Source organism: Xenopus laevis, chromosome 4S (assembly GCF_017654675.1).
Source record: "Xenopus laevis strain J_2021 chromosome 4S, Xenopus_laevis_v10.1, whole genome shotgun sequence".
NCBI lineage: Eukaryota > Metazoa > Chordata > Amphibia > Anura > Pipidae > Xenopus > Xenopus laevis.
Window position 1 is genome coordinate 51,069,272 of NC_054378.1, and position 18,408 is coordinate 51,087,679.

General features: G+C 39.6%; 1 pseudogene; it reads left to right on the forward strand.

Moving 5' to 3' along the window:
* The first annotated feature begins 1,324 nt into the window (after window positions 1-1,324).
* Window positions 1,325-14,260, forward strand: LOC108705741 (annotated as a pseudogene).
* Window positions 14,261-18,408: the final 4,148 nt, after the last annotated feature.

Here is an 18,408-nt window from a genome sequence, read left to right on the forward strand (position 1 = left end):
CCAACCGCAGCAAAGAAAAATATGCGCCTTATTTCCGTACGCAGCCTACAGTGCAAAAAAAAAAAAAGCCTGCAGTAGGTCATTTGTTCAGTTGTGTAATGCGGGATAGCACTCGGAGCGCTTCATTTTACGAAGTCGCCCAAAGTTTCCTCGTGAGGCAACTTCAGGCGACTTCAGAAAACGAAGCACCCCGCATGCCATCCCAACGGCGATTTAGATTCTAGCTGGCGGGAAGGGGAGATTTGTTTGCCTGAAGAAGAGGCGATCGTTTGAATCCTACTAACTTCATGATAATTTCGAAGGATTGGTCGGACTTCGCTAAAATCGGTCGTTTGGCAAGAGAAATCTCTGCATCTATGGGGACCTTAAGTTAACATTTGACACCCCTGGTGATTTTAAATTTCCTTCCCCTAAAAAAACAGCAGGTTTCTTTGCTATGGTTGGGGAGAAGGGTGACCAATAGAAGGGAGGTTAAACATTAAATGTCTCTCTCCCTTTATTGCCCATCTATATGATTTCTTTATACCCTGCTGATTAAATAATGTCTGGATGCTAGCTCAGTCACCACACCTATACATATATCAGAAAACAGCAGATAATGAGGCTAAGCAGTGGCGTAACTATAGAAACAGACCCACACAGATGCAAGGGGACCAGGACTGTGGGGTCTGCTGCACATAAAGAGGGTGAGGGGGTTGCCACGCCCCTTCTAACATTTTTTGGGGGGATGAATGCTAGTTACGCCACTGAGGCTATTTACTATACTTTGTTTTGTGCCCTACTATTCATTTTGCAGACCATTGGCACACTGTAAAATGTTATGTGCTTGAGTCAATGTTAGTGTGTTAGACCATTTCACTGCTCTCCCCTCTTCCAGGCTCTTTGCGTCACTCCCACTCCCTCACCTTGTTTCTGTGTGAGCGATGCATTCTGGGAGATGTAGTTCCTTCTGTACGTCACAGACGACTGTGCACCGCCTCCTTCCCCGTTGCTGTGTGTTGTGAAGTTTGGAAGAATTCCTCCTGCCTGACCCCGCCTCCATATGCCCCTACAGTGCAAGTCAGATAGTAACGCTGTTTATTGCCGATTTCCTCCTTGCTGCAGTAATGGCCACCTTCCTTCTGCCTGATTGATGGTTTGGCTGTCACTCCACCTTCAGCACTGCAGAGGTTTGTTTCTATTGGTCAAATGGTGAGACACTGATCACTGCTTGTGCTGCTGCTTTAGTTTGCCTATCACCCTATCACTACAACTGTGTTTAGCTGGAAGAACATCAGTATTAAGTTCCTGTGTTGGATTCCATTAGTATTCTATTCTGTCCAAGATGAGAGGTGGAGAGAGTCCTGGTACAGACCTATACAAACCAGGAGACTGGCAGTGCTCTTTAGTCCAGGACACAGTGGAAAAATTACACAATAAACATCCACTCTGGCAGCAGAAACTCTTTTGGATGAGTCCCAAGCACAGCACTGAGAGAGCACTGGATGAAAAAAAGTCAGAAGTACCAGTCAGCCCACGTCTAATTAATAAATGATATCATCATAATGGCAATACATCTGCTTTATATCTTTATAATACACAAAAAGCCATGAATATCTTGTAAATGATTTCCTTATTAACAGTGAGTTCTGATGTCATCAGTTATAAACGGTGAGTTCTGATGTCATTTCTGTCACATGACTCCCTAAAACTTGTGTATTATAATAAAAAAGTACCCCCAGTTGCAAAATATAAAGATATTAGAAGTTACCTCTGAGTTCCATGACCTGTATAAAAACACGAGGCCGAAGTGGTCATGAAAACTCCTCGGTAACTTGTAATATCCTTATATTTTAGAAGAGGGGTACTTTATTCACTATATATCGAGAAAACCACGATAGCAGTAGTAAGGAGAATGGCATTTGATTCCATTAATCTGTCTAGTCTGTCTAAAGCAGAATTTGTGTTTGAAACGTTGTTAGTTAGTGTGCAATACACTGGTTATTTGGCAGGTCAGCTGGGGTCATTACGTGCCTTAACCCTTTAATAAAGAACTAATCCCGTGCTGTCAAAATAAAGGAGAGGCTGGAGGTAAACTTGGGAGCAGGAAAGGCATCTGCGACTCCCACAGTGACTGCCTGGAGACCAGGGATGGCCCGCCCTGACTCTATAGGTTTGTTGTGGGGTTACCTAGCAACCACTGGAGAGAAGAAAGAAAGGCTGCTACTTGGGACTTCCATTGAGCTCTAGCTGTCTTTGTATCTAGCACTTTTTCTTCAATATCTGCTATCCACTTCATCTGAAGGCATACCTCCAACATTTTTGGAAGTAAAAAGAGGGATAAAAAAAAATGTTTTCCGCACATAGCGCAGCAATTTTTGACCACACCCCTTGCTGTGGCCACACCCCCTAATTACCATGTTTGTTTTACAAAATTTAGCAGGTTATGAAAGTTTGAAAATATTTCTCCTTATCTCAACTGTGTTTTTGTGTCTCAAAACTGTTACAAAGTATCTTATTTGCACCTGTTAGCTGTTCTGGGCTCTCTGATAAAAGCCAATTAAGTGAGAAACGTTGTTTCTTTTTTTGGCTGTTCAGTGGCAGAGAAAAGAGGGACTTTCCAGTACAAATGAGGGACTGCGGGTTGAGCTGTCAAAAGAGGGACTGTCCCTCCGAAAAAGGGACAGTTGGGAGGTATGTGAAGGCATGAATATTGTCCTCTCCCGGTAAGACAGCTACGATCAGAAACCAGGGGCACTGGGGAGGGCAAAGGGTTAATAGCGCAGGGAGCTGCCATAGGGCTTCACCGTATAGCTCTCAACTTGTGCCACTGAATCTTACTTACTGTGCATAATTGTATATATTTATTGCAAATCCCCCACTTGGGCTATTAATAGATTGTAAAAATGTACAGCACCACTCCATATACTTAGTGCCATATAAATACATACAGTTAACTCAAGTGACAATGCCATTGTTGCACAGGCAAGCTGCAGTAAAACAAGCCTTCTTATGCACTATGCTACACAGAGTCCAGCACTTTATTCACTGGTTGCTTCTCCATTATCTGGTAATGGACTGGAAAGCAGTTATGCTAGGAAAAATGCAATGGAGAAAGGGCCTTTCCCAGGGATAGATGTTGTCAGGCTTGGCTTGTGAGTTGTGACCACTGAAGTGTGCTTTCTCATTTCAAATGTGATTTATCCTCTGGATCTGCCATAAGCAGTGACTTTCCCATTCACATGAACGAGAAGAAGCTGCAGGTGTAAAAGGTGCATCGAAGACTGGGATTTTCCCTCAAAGGATTTCAGTGGTTGATACATGCAGGGGCGCTCCGCCATAAAGCAGGCTGACGTGCTCGCCTTATGGCGCTGGATACATGTGGCAGATTTACTAAAAGGGCAAACCTATATGTACCCGTCCTATTCAAATTGACCTAAGCGCAAAAGTAATAATGAAGTTTGCGAGGTAGAAATGAACACGAGTGAAAAATCGATATAAAATGGTCGCGCTGACGAATTAATACTAGCGAAATTTCACCAGCGTATGGCTGCTGTGGCGCAACTTAGCATTTTCAGTGAATTAGTGTAGTGGTAACGAATTTACAACTGGCAAGTGTGGCAGAGCCTTCCTGGCGAAAATTCGCCCTTAAGAGTTGATTTAGAGATAAATAGAGGATTTCTGTAGTTGGTTTCAATTAGAGTCCCAACACCATGTAAATTATGAACATCATTTGCTGGTCAAGCTTTAGATGAGAGTGATGAACATGTATTTACTATTTGCCAGCTCTTTTGGGGTTTGATTCCCTTGTTATAAAATGTCAACAAGTGGTCAGGGCCTGAGATATACTGAAACTGAGATATACTGAAACTGTATTTTCCTTTATGATTATTATTTTGAATAAATATTATTATTCTTTATATAGCACCAAGCTATTCACCAGTGTTTTACAGCTATATCATTCACATCAGTGCCTGCACCAGTGAAGCTTACAGTCTAAGTCCTTATCACATTTACGCACCTACTAGCATTACTTGTATCAGGAACCAATCGCATTGCCTGCAGGCCTGTATGTGAATTGTGGGAGGAAACTTGGATGTGTACTTTAAAAAAACCTGGGTTTTTTTTCTTTGATAACCCAGTTTCTGTTTGACCAGTTGAACAAAGCATTCCAAAGATTTCAATTCATTTATATTGACTGCAAAATTGGTATATGGCAAGAGAGTAGCCTCATAGGATGTCTCCAAGTTTTAAGGCTGTATATGCCATTGCCTAATCTTATCAATAAACCTTCTATCATTTTAAGAAAACGCTAACGTTTAACAATAGAATACTAACACTAATTAGTTAAGAATAAATCATTTGCTGGTCAAGCTTTAGATGAGAGTACTGAACATGTCTGTAGTTGTTGCTGATGGCTTTGATTTTATTTTTATAAAATGTCAACAAGTGGTCAGGGCCGAGATATACTGAAACTGAGATATACTGAAACTGTATTTTCCTTTATGATTATTATTTTGAATAAATTTTATATTTTATATAGCACCAAGCTATTCACCAGTGTTTTACAGCTATATCATTCACATCAGTGCCTGCACCGGTGAAGCTTACAGTCTAAGTCCTTATCACATTTACGCACCTACTAGCATTACTTGTATCAGGAACCAATCGCATTGCCTGCAGGCCTGTATGTGAATTTTGGGAGGAAACTTGGATGTGTACTTTAAAAAAACCTGGGTTTTTTTTCTTTGATAACCCAGTTTCTGTTTGACCAGTTGAACAAAGCATTCCAAAAGATTTCAATTCATTTATATTGACTGCAAAATTGGTATATGGCAAAGAGAGTAGCCTCACAGGATGTCTCCAAGTTTAAGGCTGTATATGCCATTGCCTAATCTTATCAATAAACCTTCTATCATTTTAAGAAAACGCTAACGTTTAACAATAGAATACTAACACTAAATAGTTAAGAATAATGGATCCCTAAGGGTCAGGGCACACAGGCAGATTCAGCGAGATTAGTCGCCCGGCGACAAATCTCCTCTTCTTTGGGGTCACTAATCTCCCCGAACCGAATGTAAATCGCCGACGGGATGGCACCCAGCGTGATTCGTTTTCCGAAGTCACCCGAAATTGCCTCACGAGGAAACGAAGACTTCGGAAAAAGAACAGAAGATTGATGCCGAAAAGGTTGCTTTGAAAACTGTATTGTGCACACAGAAACAGAGTTTACTGCAATTTTGCAAGAGTGTATATGGATTGGCAATTTCATAGTGCTTTTCACTATAGTGCACTGGTTTGCTAACTTCTGGCAAATAATTTTTAAACTTTTAAGGTTCAAGCTCTTAACTGAGGTCAACAACTGTCCATGTCCCTCATATCTCATAAGAATTTGGAAAAACAAATTATCCTGTTGTGTTCCACGGGTATCAGTGGTAACAAATACAGTAAATTTTCCCCTGAATATTACCCCAGATTAACTGATCGGTGCCTCTCATCACCTACTAGGGTCCCTCATATGGCAGCCTTCTTTTCAGTTTGGAAACCTTCATTTAGACCTACTTGTGTTGATAGTAGTCAGTAGAAAAATTTTGGGTTTCTTAGTAGAACTCACCAGTTGTGAAGGGTGGTCCAGGTGCAGGCCCGGACTGGCAATCTGTGGGTTCTGGCAAATGCCAGAGGGGCTGCTATAAGGTCCCACAGAAAGTCAGTATTTAGTGGGCTGGTGGGGGCTGTTTGGGCCTCTGTGTACCTGAAATGCCAGGGCCTATTTGAATTCTCAGTCCGGACCTGTCCAGGTGCACCGCCCTGAACCCTCAGCTTGGGAAGCGAACCACTGTATACAGAAAAAGGCAGGCACTAGCAGAGACCAGTCTTCTAGGCAGGCTTGTGAAATCATTCAGTAGTTTATTTTAGTACACAAGGATACAGCCTTACGCGTTTCATATCACTCAGATACTAATCATAGGCTTCATTTAGACCAGGGATCCCCAAGCTTTTGAACCCGTGAGCAACATTCAGAAGTAAAAGATAGTTGGGGAGCAACACAAGCATGAAAAATGTTTCTTGGGGTGCAAACTAAGTGCTGTGATTGGCCATTTGGTAGCGCCTATGTGGATTTTCAACCTACATTGAGGCTCTGTTTGGTAGTAAACCTGGTTTTTATACAACCAAAACTTTTCTCCAAGCCTGGAATTCAAAAATAAGCACCTGCTTTGAGGCCACTGGGAGCAAGTTCCAAGGGGTTGGAGAGCAAAAGGTTGCTCACGAGCTACTGGTTGGGGATCACTGATTTAGACCTATCTTGCCATTTCAAGCAAGTAGTAGATATAGAGACTATGTGCATGCTTCACACAAGACAAATATTATTCAGGGATAGCGCATGCTTTACTCTTTTAAAGTAGAACTAATTTTAATATCGCTAGGGGGTGATGTTTGGCCCTTCCTTTTACCCAAGGCCAACACTCCTTTTTCTTTAACCATTTTAACTAATCTTTGAGTTCTCTCTTGTACCACCCTGAGCAGGTTTATGTGCAGTTATAGTAATCTAGAGCGATAGCTGTACTGTGCATGGAGCCAAGCTTCAGTTGGTACAAGAGAAACTTGTGAGGAGGTAAACGATGGTAGAGAGACGCTGTAGGAGAAAGTGATTTTACTTACTGTGGATGCACTCAGCAATTTTAACCTTCAATCTATTTTATGTTAGTGCTATACAGGGCTGATTCTCAGCCTCTTTATAAACTGACACCAAGAATCTGCAGGCCTCCGCTTGTGTGTCTGCACTCATAGGCACTGTGGGTCCCAACACACGGACTGAACTCACGCATTTCTGTTCTGAAATCCACACCTATGCCTGAGAGTGCAGACATACTGTACAAATGAACGAAGGCCTGCTAATTGGCTGATGCTTACATTTATATGCAGGCCAAGAATGAGCCCTGTGTGGCACTACACTAAACTTATAGAAGAATCAGTATTTCCAGATATATGTAGGGCTTCAGTTCTGGTGCATTGATTTTATAAGATATAAAAGATATGTATGGTATCATAATATATTATATATCAGAGAATCTCTCAAGAAATAATGAGATAATTGCTCAATTAAATTTAAGGCATATCCATCTCCATTTTCTTTACAAAATCACTTCCCTAAGCAGAGAATATTAGAAAGATTTCTATAGCATAATAGAAGATTTGTGATTGGCTAAACCAACCATAATATGGGAAAGTATTTACAACTGGAAGTTATTTATTTTTGTTGGAAGTGTTAATTTATCATGTGGCTACTGGTTTTGCACACCAAGAATATGAATGATGATTAAAAGGGGAGCTGGAGTCTTCAAAGGTAATTCCAATATCAGAGAAAGGTCTGACAAACAGCTATGTATCTGAAAGTGTATGTATCTTTTGCGCCTGGACTCTGGCTGCTTCATTTCCATATTCATAGCTACTTAGTTCTCAAAGCAATAATCTGCATGTAAGGATTTTCATCTTCAGCCCATGAAAAACTGACCTTTACTGGGTAATTTGAAAAAATTTGAAACACAAAGCAGCGTTAATGAATCAGGCGGAGCTGGCAGTTAAATGATCTCTGTATAGGCAGAAGAAAATCATAGGAGAGGCAAGGATTAACTTTTAATCAGGCTATTTTTCTGGGACGTGAAGCTGCTGCTGAGGTAATTATTTAGACATTAATTGCTCGTTACATATGACTTGCGAGCTTGTGAACCTTGCCAGGGCTTATTATCTCACTGGAATGCTTTGCATAGAAGACTCCAACAGGTAGTTGTAAAGGGAAGATTTCATTAAGCTGCCGATTTGAGCCCTTCAGACCAATTTGGCATCTTATCTGCCCAGGCTTGGACTGGCAATCTGTGGGTACTGGCAAATGCCAGAGGGGCTGCTATAAGGTGCCATAGAAAGTCAGTATTTAGTGGGCTGGTGTGGGCTGATTGGGCCTCTGTGTGGGCTGATTGGGCCTCTGTGTACCTGAAATGCCAGGGCCTATTTTAATTCTCAGTCGGGACCTGTATCTGCCCATGTATGGGGCCCTCCGACATCCCACATCAGGCCGAAAACCAACCAAATCAATGAGATCGATTAGGCAAGTTTGCTTTTCTTGCCGGATCAAGGTCCGCATCTCTGCGTTGATGTGGTCTTCAATCCGACTACCGGCATTACAACAATTATGGTCCAATCGTTGCCCCATAGGCTAAATGATCAGTTTAGCTTGATATTTCCCATGTCAAGGTGGGCATATGGGTGAAAGATCCACTTGTTTGGCAACCGCAGATCCTATAATGTTATGGCCAGCTCTTGTTCTGCAGCAGGGATGTCCAGTCTGTATGGGAAGGACAACTTCCAGCTTCCCGAATTTCCCAAATCCAAATGTATTTCCTGAATAAAACAATATTAAGGTTATGCAATGAATATTATAATTTGTTTAAAATCTTGTTAATCTTGTCCTGACATAAACCCTTATAATAATTTAGTTTGGCTAAAAGATTTTTATGTTTAGTGCCTTTATGTTTAACTTTTAGGTGGAGAGGCTGGAAACAAAAGTGGTAAATCCAATGAAATTATATGGAACCTTAATAAAAGACAAAAGGGTATGTAGAGTGTCTGCCTCATTTGCAGTAGGTATTCTGGAAATGTGTCCACTGCACATCACAATATGCTGTATATTAGGCTAGTAACATGTAAAATCCACATTCCATGTTATTTATATTTTGTCAGCAGGAGATTTAAGATCAGGTCTGTAATAAGTAAAATGTGTCAAGCATTTTTTAAACCATCCTGTAGCATTAAACCATAGTTCTTAATTAACTTGATATAGGTGTGACAGTCACAGACTCCAAAAAGAAAATTAGGCAAAGTTTGAAGCAAATTGGTGCTATATGGGTGTATGGGGGTTTGTAACATGTATTAATTATTTTCTCTTCTATATTCCCATCAGGCAGAGATCAAAAAGTTCAACTCAGTCAGGAACAGAGAAATAAAGGAATTGGAGAAGCTGGAGAAATTACGGCACAGAGCCCCAGTGACCGCCATATTATTGTATCCTTGTCATTGTAAAATACTGCAATACAGTTACCCTTACAATGTTTCTCACTGATTATAGACATAGTAGCATAGAGTTGCTCCATGTTGGCCATAAATCAAAATAGGAAAATATAGAATGATACATTTTGTTAGTTAACATAGTAGATCATAAAATGCAACCTTCCTTGGCAACTGAAAAATATATATATATATAATATAAATCTGATATGTGTAAAATCCATTCCTGAATATTGATCAGCTTCCGTAAACTGGGGTTTTTCTGCAGAGATGACAGCAGTAGGTAAACTCTTGGGAATTGTTACATGTGCAATAGGTCTAATTGTTTGTCAGGGTACAGATCCCTTTTAGAGAACTGGCAAACAGCAATATAATGAGCTTTTTGCATGATCTCCACCTCATACAGCAGGCAGCATTTCAAACAATTGATTCCACTGGTTAGGTTCAGATATTTTCCATGAAAGTCTATGGAGGAGCAGCTTGCTACCAAGCTGTGCACCATTGTTTTTATATGATTAGTTAGCAGAACAACTGAGATAAAGACAAGCTAAACAAAGGAAGTTCCATACGCAGAGTCGAACTGGTGTACCTGGTCCCCACCGGGTACACGACTCCAGGGACCACCACCCAGCCACTGGCACTAGCTGCTTCTGTTCCCCCTTCAACCAAAGATGCTACTTACTTTGCAGTTAAAAATGAATGATGGTGGTGTGTTCCAGAGTGAATGCCTTGTAGCAGAGTGCAGAGCTGTTTGCAGGAAGGGCCCAATAGGGCCGGGTGTCCTGGTGGTCAAGTTCGACCCTGTCCACACCAAATTTATAGCTAATGGGAGTAGAAAAAAGCTGAAAGGCTGCTTCCCAAATGCATGAGAGTCCCTGGTAGTGCTGTGCAGGAGGTGGGAGGGAGGTTTGTGGCTATGGCCTGGGTTGTCAGAGGGGTTTCACTCTCCTTTAAAATGTGTAAGTGCATTAACAGTGCATATACTGTATTTTGAAATGGGATGGAGGCCCTTGTGAAGTTGCTAATGTTATATGTATATATTATGTTCTGAAGCCTCACTGTCTAGAAAATCAGTTTAGATCTACTGTAAAACTGTTGGGCAGCACATTTGAAAGATCCTCATTAGATGTAGCATTGTCCAGCAAGTGTAACATTGACTTTAAAAAGTAGAATGATGTTTCTCATCCATGCTCTTTAATTGGCCTAGTTGTAGTGCCTTCATTAATTCACTTTCTTAATTTAAATGTCTTCCACTGAAACCATTAACAGAGGGTAATTTAACTACTCTAGGCTAGAGAGCTGCATGTAGAATTATGTTTTTGTTTTTAAATCTTCTACAAAGGAAATATATGCTTTTTAGAGAAGGCTGTTATGTGATATATATGTATATACTGTATTTGTACATTGTAGTGTTAATCATGCACTTTATATTTACTGATCTATATATATATATATATATATATATATATATATATATATATATATATATCATATTTTGACTGCCTGTTTCCTGTAGCCATTAAAACATGTTTAGAATGAGTTAGAAGTAATTAAATAGGAAGACTCTAGGGTAAATGATACCATTAACAGCAATGCAGCTATAGGTCTCATGGGATATAAAGCAGGGGAAAGCTTTCTGGTTATTCCTTAACTCTCTTTTCCAGTCTCAGGTGAGTCTGCCGATGAGTATCCTACAGGACTACATGTCTTAAAGTATTTTAATTACATATAAAACAAAAGGAAAGTATAACTAGATAATATAACCAGCATGTTGCAAGGGTGAAGCAACTACTATTCATATAATGTAACATTGTCCCCCAGGCTAATGCTTAGATTATAACAGGGTCCAATGCAGACCCATCAGGAGAAGACCACATCAAAGGCCTGATACAATCTTCATTCAATGTGACTTTCAAAATTGTCCTATAGGTAGTATCTGGCAAATCCAATATCAGTCAGGCAGGCCATCATTGTGATTCAACACATGGAACAATAAGTTTCCCAGTCAGTCTATTGTAACTAATAATCAGCTCTGTGGTTCTGTATAATTTAGGCCATTCTCTGATCCACACCAGCCAGTTATGTTCTGAAGCCCCCTCTGCTTAAAACACCATTGCCTTTCAAGTGAGTCCTGCCTTTCTTAATTTGGAACTGCTACACAAAAATAACTACAATTGGGAGTTATAATTGTGTGATAGAAATCAGGTTACTGTCTGATATGTCTAGGAGAGTGAGAAGGATGCTATAATGGCTAGCCCTAAAAAATATTGAGATTTGGGGAAATATAAGTTCAATCCCCAAAATATTAGGTCCAGGAGATGTCACAAGAGAAACAGCTGTGTATCCTAAGGTCACATGTATTGGCAACCTGTGGAAATCAGCACTTCTTAATTGTAGGCTAGGGCTGTGGCTGTATATATATATATATATATGTGTGTAGCCTATATACACCTAGGCTAGATATCTATGATGTTTAACTTTTTTTCTTTATAATTCTGTAAGCTCTGTTTGCAATAGCAGAAAACAGAACTAAAGTCCATCAAGGAACAGAGACTGTTGAGAGCATAAACTTTAGATGGCTGAGCACATACATCTTATAGATTCACCAGCAATGCATATTTGTTCCAATATCCCTCAGAGAAAGCAAACACTTTCTAATTGTGCAGCTTGTACCAGACTTCATTGACAGACCAATGTGTCACTCATTTATTTTAATGAACTCTAATCCATCTTGCCATGGAATAAGGTGGAATAAGGTGCCAGCTAAATTGGTTCCATGGCCTGTTAACAATGAGAAAACTTTGGAATCAGCACAAGTTTTAAATGATTTATTTTCAGGAGACACTATTTAAACTGAGCAATCTATTGTTAGCTACTTGGGAGAAGCTTTTTATTTGTTTTGCTGTGTATTAGTATGTTTGGGTGACCAGAATTTGTCACCTGTTCCTCTCTGTGCCTCCTCATCCTTTCATTCTCTCCTCACTGTCAGTCCCCAGGCAGAAGTGCACTGCAAATAATGATCACACTTTTGTGGGGGCACCGTAAATAAGGCCTACAATGGCATTCAGTAAAATAAATTCACATAAACTCATCACTCATTTGTAATGATAGATGAGAAACTGCACCAGTGCAGTTGTCCATAACATCCAATCAGATGCTTTCATTTTTTAACTGGTAGTGGGGTCAAATAAAATGAATTTATTCATATGGGAAACAGCAACTTAGGCACAATTTAGCACCTAAAGCACCTGATTCTTTAGAAGCAAACGCAGAGTGCCTATTGACACAGGCACTGAGTAAATGGTAGAGCTACTGCCTGATCTGGAAGGATTTTCTAGGTTGTGCACATTCAATCTCATTCAATAGCCTCAAAATGAAAGTTACGTTTCAAATGTTTTTAAAAATGTGCTTCATCCCAAATTTTCCAGGCAGAATCCAATGTTCAGAAAGCTTCAGTTGATGCAGCACGTACCACTCCAGCTGGAGGAGGTCATTGATAATTTCCAGCTGCAGAAGATCAAGGACATACAGGTACTCATTCACATAATATCTTACATAAAAATATTACACTGGTTTTGCTTGTGCCATCCACCTGAACTACTGCTTCCAGTATCAGTTGGGAGCCAGTGGGAAAATGCATTCACTCTATGTAAAACATAGCTTTCTTCTTCTTCTTCTGCTTCGCATGTGATTCATATTTGGATGCAATAAAAGATTTTTGTTTGGCATTTAGTGACAGCACCAAGTCTGTACAAGTCCAACAGCAAACTCAAAGCAGACATCTTGCTTTAAGTAAACACTGTTGTTACAGTTTACATATGGGTCAGTGGGTAGAATCAATCTCTCTTTACAGATAATGGGTTTAAAAATACAAATAAAACTGTATGTATTACAAAAAGAAAAAGAGTGGATGCAAACAACCCCTGCAGATAACTAGACAAAAAAGCTTGTTTTCTATATGCATACCACCAAAACTGATTTGAGGTTGTAGTTGTCTCAGGCTAATGCCAGACCTGTGTTCTTATACACAGGCTAAGAATCTCTCTATTTGCATTAGGGCCTTGTATGCATTAGCACTAAGGGTTAAAGGTTTTTAATAGGTGGGGTTTCTCACTATTTATGGGTGGTTAGCAGGGCTGTTCCCTATGCTTCTGAGGAAGTGGCGTGAAGCCACGAAACGCGTCAAGTGTGGGGTTTTGTTTCAGTACTGCGGATAATTAACTATTATTAATGTATTTAAAAAAACAAGATTTTTAAGACCCGAAGTTGCCTGGTGCTCCGTGAGAAATTACAAATTGCTACCCACTGAATTCTTGACAGGCACCCAATAAAACAGACAAACTGCAAGAAAATCACCCATGTGACCTTAGATACATGTCTCCTTGCTTTTTCAATTAGCTGTGAATATTTCTAGTTGCTAATTACTGATGCACTTATGTATCTTTTTTAAATCTACAGAAAATTTTCTCAGACTTCCTGACAGTAGAAATGATTTTCCATGCTAGATCCCTTGAAGTCTTTACCAGCGCATTCCAAAACTTGCAAGAGTGTGACCTAGAGAAAGGCATGGAGGTAAGAATGGAACATACATTATGTGTGCTCATTTAGGGGTACGGATACAAATCATATATTGTATATACTAGGGAAAGGCCACCAAACACTACCACTATTTGCACAATCATCAGCTCTCACTGTAACTTCCCTGATTTAACCAAGTCTTCAGAATCTTTAAACCAGAGAATTAAATGAAGTAAATTCCAAGTCTGTCGATAAACTTGATATATGAATGGAGATATTTTTATACAGGTTTGTGCATTTCTTTTTTTTTGTGACACAGGATTTCCGATCAAAGATCCATATTAACACTGGGAATGAGGATGCCAGACCTGTACAGGCTACTAACCTATCTTCTAACACCAACTGGCGGGCAAGCAGCATGGTAAGAGTGCAGACAAGGAAAGCAAAGACAAGGGAGCTATGGATCCTTTGATGAGGGAAATGTAATTATCAGGGCTCTTGGTTGTTGCAGTTACAGGAAATTCTCGGAGTTCTGCTGACTCTGGGTTTATGAGAATTGTAGTTCTTTGCTGTTAAGGATTCCTCGCTGCTCAGTTCTGTTGTTGTGACAGAAGTTGGATGTTGAAATATAGATATAACTATTTTCAGAATCTATTTGTAAATGTTATTTTACGACATATATGGGTTAAGTGAAATGTACCTAGGGTGCGTAACCGTGTGCAACTGAAGACGCACGTGCGCAAAGGCGCGCAGCCGAGGGCTGTAGAGCCCAAGTTCTGCAAACCTAAAATATCAGTTTGCATACATACATACAGTCTAAAATTCCTCATCAAGCAAAGAAATATTAGTGAAAGAAAACCTACTTATCATTAAAGTGTAGCCAGCTCAAAAAGCATAAAATCCTTAATTAAAAACACTGAGTCCTGTGAAAAACACAGAATCAAGGGGTCATATGAGTCTTTGGTTAAGCATTGGTTATAATGCTTAATCACAAGTTAACAATGGGTGATCGAATCTATATACTAGTTATTGATTTTTTAAGATAATGTTCCCCCCTTTTGCTCTCTGCTTGACAAGTGATGTAGGGCCAGGCAAGTGATGGGGAAGCTATCCATTGAGAGAAATAATTGGTAAAAATTCGTACATAAGATCAACAGGATGGAATATTAAGCCAACAGGAACCAACTGTACCTCAAATACTGGAAGACACTGAATTCAGCCATCGGTCATATAAGGGTTTTGTTGCAAGCACTCTAAATGAATTACATACATACATACACCACAACAAGACTTAGAGCAATCTCACTAGCATGTTATGAAATGAAAATGTATTGCTTTTGGCTTTTTAGCTTACAGGTGATGTTGTGAGCCTCAGGATGCTGCCATTTTTTATTGCAAGGCGGTTCTTTATTAAAAAGATGAAAATGAATAACTTTACTATTCAATGATATCATTTTTTCCCAATGTTGTTATTACAATTTTGCCTCATGTATATGGATTCATACAAGAATTGTCTCTATAAATTTCTTATTCTCTTCTCTTTGATCATGGGGCCATAGCTCTCATCTCATCTGAACTGTACATTTTTGTGAGCAAAGGGCCATTGCTACACTATGCATCAATTGTACAGCACTATGGAAAATACTGGTGCTTTACAAATACAATATAATGATTCTTTCCATACAAATTAGATAAAGGATGTAGTAGTAAATGTATCCTTACATGTAGGAGTAAATATGGCCTCTTGTCTGCTGCTGTTTCCTATGTATACAAAAGATCCCCGGCTAATATAATCTGATATATTTGTAAAGCATGTGCATGTCCCCTCACAAGCACCTCTTATCTAGAGAAAAAAAAAACCTTAAAAAAATCCATAAAGTAGATGCTTAATGTTTTTGTTTTCTTTTTAACTATAGCTTTTATTTTTTTTAATGATTTTTATTAGTCTGCTTCGTCAACTTAAAATTTTCCCTACAGCAATCAATCAAACAACACTGCATGTCAGTAGTGCATGTTAATTAGAGCAGGGAAAATCACAGAACCTAGTGTGTTGCCTGTAGCCAAGGGCAAAAAATGTTGGGGCCAGGAATGAATAAATCCTCAAATATATAAAAACTTTTAGGAACTTTAGGAAGCCTTTATGAACTTCTAGAGAGAACAGTAGTATCACTGCACTCTTCCCCTAAGCAAATGAGAAGCCCTGTGCAACAGCCTGACCGACTCAGTGACGTATTCTTGGTGCCCATCCACATACTGCAGTGCATAGTGTTCGGAGTTATTAATATTCCACCTGGAGAATGGCAAGAACAACAAGCAGTTAATAATCACCAGTCCATTTTAGGATTTGTGTGTGGAATACTATAAAGCAAGTACCAGATTTTTTCCTGTTGTTTCTTTGCAAGCAAAGGAAATACGTATGTGAATACCTTAGCATTGTTATGTTCAGCAAATTTCTGTCAGAACTGGTGCATTGTTTGAAAAAAGTGCAACTGCACCACAATTTACAATAGAATGTCTCAGTAAATAAAGAGGCCAGTCATAAAGGAAGCTCTGGTGGATTGACTATGTAACTGGTCTGATAGAATAACCAACGCAAAGGCACAGGAGAATTTAGCAAATCAATCCATTACATCATTTAATGCATGCTGAAAACAATAATTGCTCTGAGGAATGCTAGAGAGTAGAACCCAAGGCAGAACAGGCAGAGGTATAATCAAAATGACCAAATATAACATTTAATGCACTTTGGGAAAAATAAACTGTTCAATTTACAAAAAGATCTGCTCTCTATGAAGCAGATTATTTTTCAGTCTGTTATTGCCCTCTGCCATCTACTATTGACTTGATTTAGAAAAAGATGGCACAGTAACGGCAGTTTTTCTGACAGAAATCCCAGTGCTGGGCCAGGTCTGTCACTTGCCCCAGGCAACCCAGCTGGCAGTTAGCAACTTCGGTCCCCGCCACAGCTGTGCGCAACCGAGGACCCACGTGCGTAATTGTGCGTAACCGTGCACAACCGAGGACTCACGTGCGTAATTGTGCGTAACAGTGCGCAACCGAGGACGCGCGTGCGTAATTGTGCGTAACCGTGCGCAACCGAGGACGCGCGTGCGTAATTGTGCGTAACCGTGCGCAACCGAGGACGCGCGTGCGTAATTGTGCGTAACCGTGCGCAACCGAGGACGCATCAACAAATGACGAGAATGCATATTGTTTCCTGTGCTGCAATTGAGAATTTTTGTATAGATTTTTGACAAGCACTTACACATCACATACACATGCTTTCGCACAGCCGACAAAGGTTTGCTCTGAAAGGAAAATATTTTTTAATTCAAAATGTTTTTGCAGCTTCACAAATAGTGCAGAGCTTAGTTCACCATGCAATATTTATTGTGTAGCGTAATATGTAGGGAAAAAAAGTATTTGTTAAAGTCACCATGTGCAGAAAGTTCGCCAGAAATAAAGACTTTTTTGCAATTAATTTCTGTTTGTGATTGTTTTTCTAATATTGAAGTGTAACGTTTAATTTTTCGCCTTCTAAAGCAACAATAATCGCTAACTGAATACCTTGTGTGCAGTATCATATACTTATTTGGAAATATAACACTTTATTATGTTTACTACAACCAGTGCATGAGAAAAAAGATTCTAAATGACTTCCACAGAAGAATCTTGCTTGGTATCACTGCTCTATATGAACCACTGCTCTATCTGACCATTCATTTTTGGCACAGCAGAAGCGTCAATATTAACTCCTCTTTTCAGGGCGGTGGCAGTACATTTTGCAGAACATATAAAGTCTGTCCATTTTAAGCAAAAGTCCAAAAAGAATAAACATTTTGGTGACATGCAATGATCAAATTCCCCTTGGAAATCCTGGGCATGCCCCCTGCATAGCCTGGGTAATTATCACCTTTGTATGTTTTTTTTTACTGGCAAAGCAACCTCTGCTCAGATAAATTCTCGGCTACAAAATGTGTAACTAGAAGCTGTATTTATATTGCCATTTCAAATGGCAATTGTCTGACCCGAAAGTGCACTGGGTAACAAAAAGACCCCTGGGCCTACCTTAGACTATTTCCCACAATGTTGCTCCTCTATACATACAATAATGATGCTTCCTGCATTCATAACTATTTCTAGTCTAACATTTAAGCTATTGTTTAAGATTGGAATGTGCAGCAATAGGTGCAATAATGGGCAGAGAATTCATCAGGCAAAATACCATTCAGCAAAGCACTATATTGCCTGTCTGTGCTCATCTAAAGTTGTGCTATACAAGGAACTGCCTGTTTTCAGAAAAGAGTACAACACTCCGGCACAAGGGGCCCTTTATTTGGACAACACTTTATATCTGCCTTAAGCGTAGGGTTGCTTGCCAGCTGGTTGGTATTTTAAAAAATGGTGTTTAATACCAATGTTATATATAAATAATTAGGGCAGAAATAGCAAAATATAGGAGGGCTGGTATTTTTTCCCAGAAGAGGTGGCAACCCTACTTAAGCGGGCAGAATCCCTTTGTATCATGCACCTATAGATGCTCCTATATGCATCTGTTTAATGATGTGCAAATGGCACTATAGCCAACCAACACATTTGCCCACCCCATCAATGCCAGCACAATGTGTGGTTTATTTTCCAAACAAATGACAAGAATGATGCCTGTACTAACAAATCTGACACAGGCACACACAAGTTCTGTGCTTGAATACTACTTGATAAGAACATTACATTGAGTAGGAAAAAACATGACAAATTGTGCTGATATTTTGCACAAAGCCCATATGAATAAGCAAATCACTTCCCAACCAACATTATGATCAAGATATTTCACTACTTAAATAGCCACAC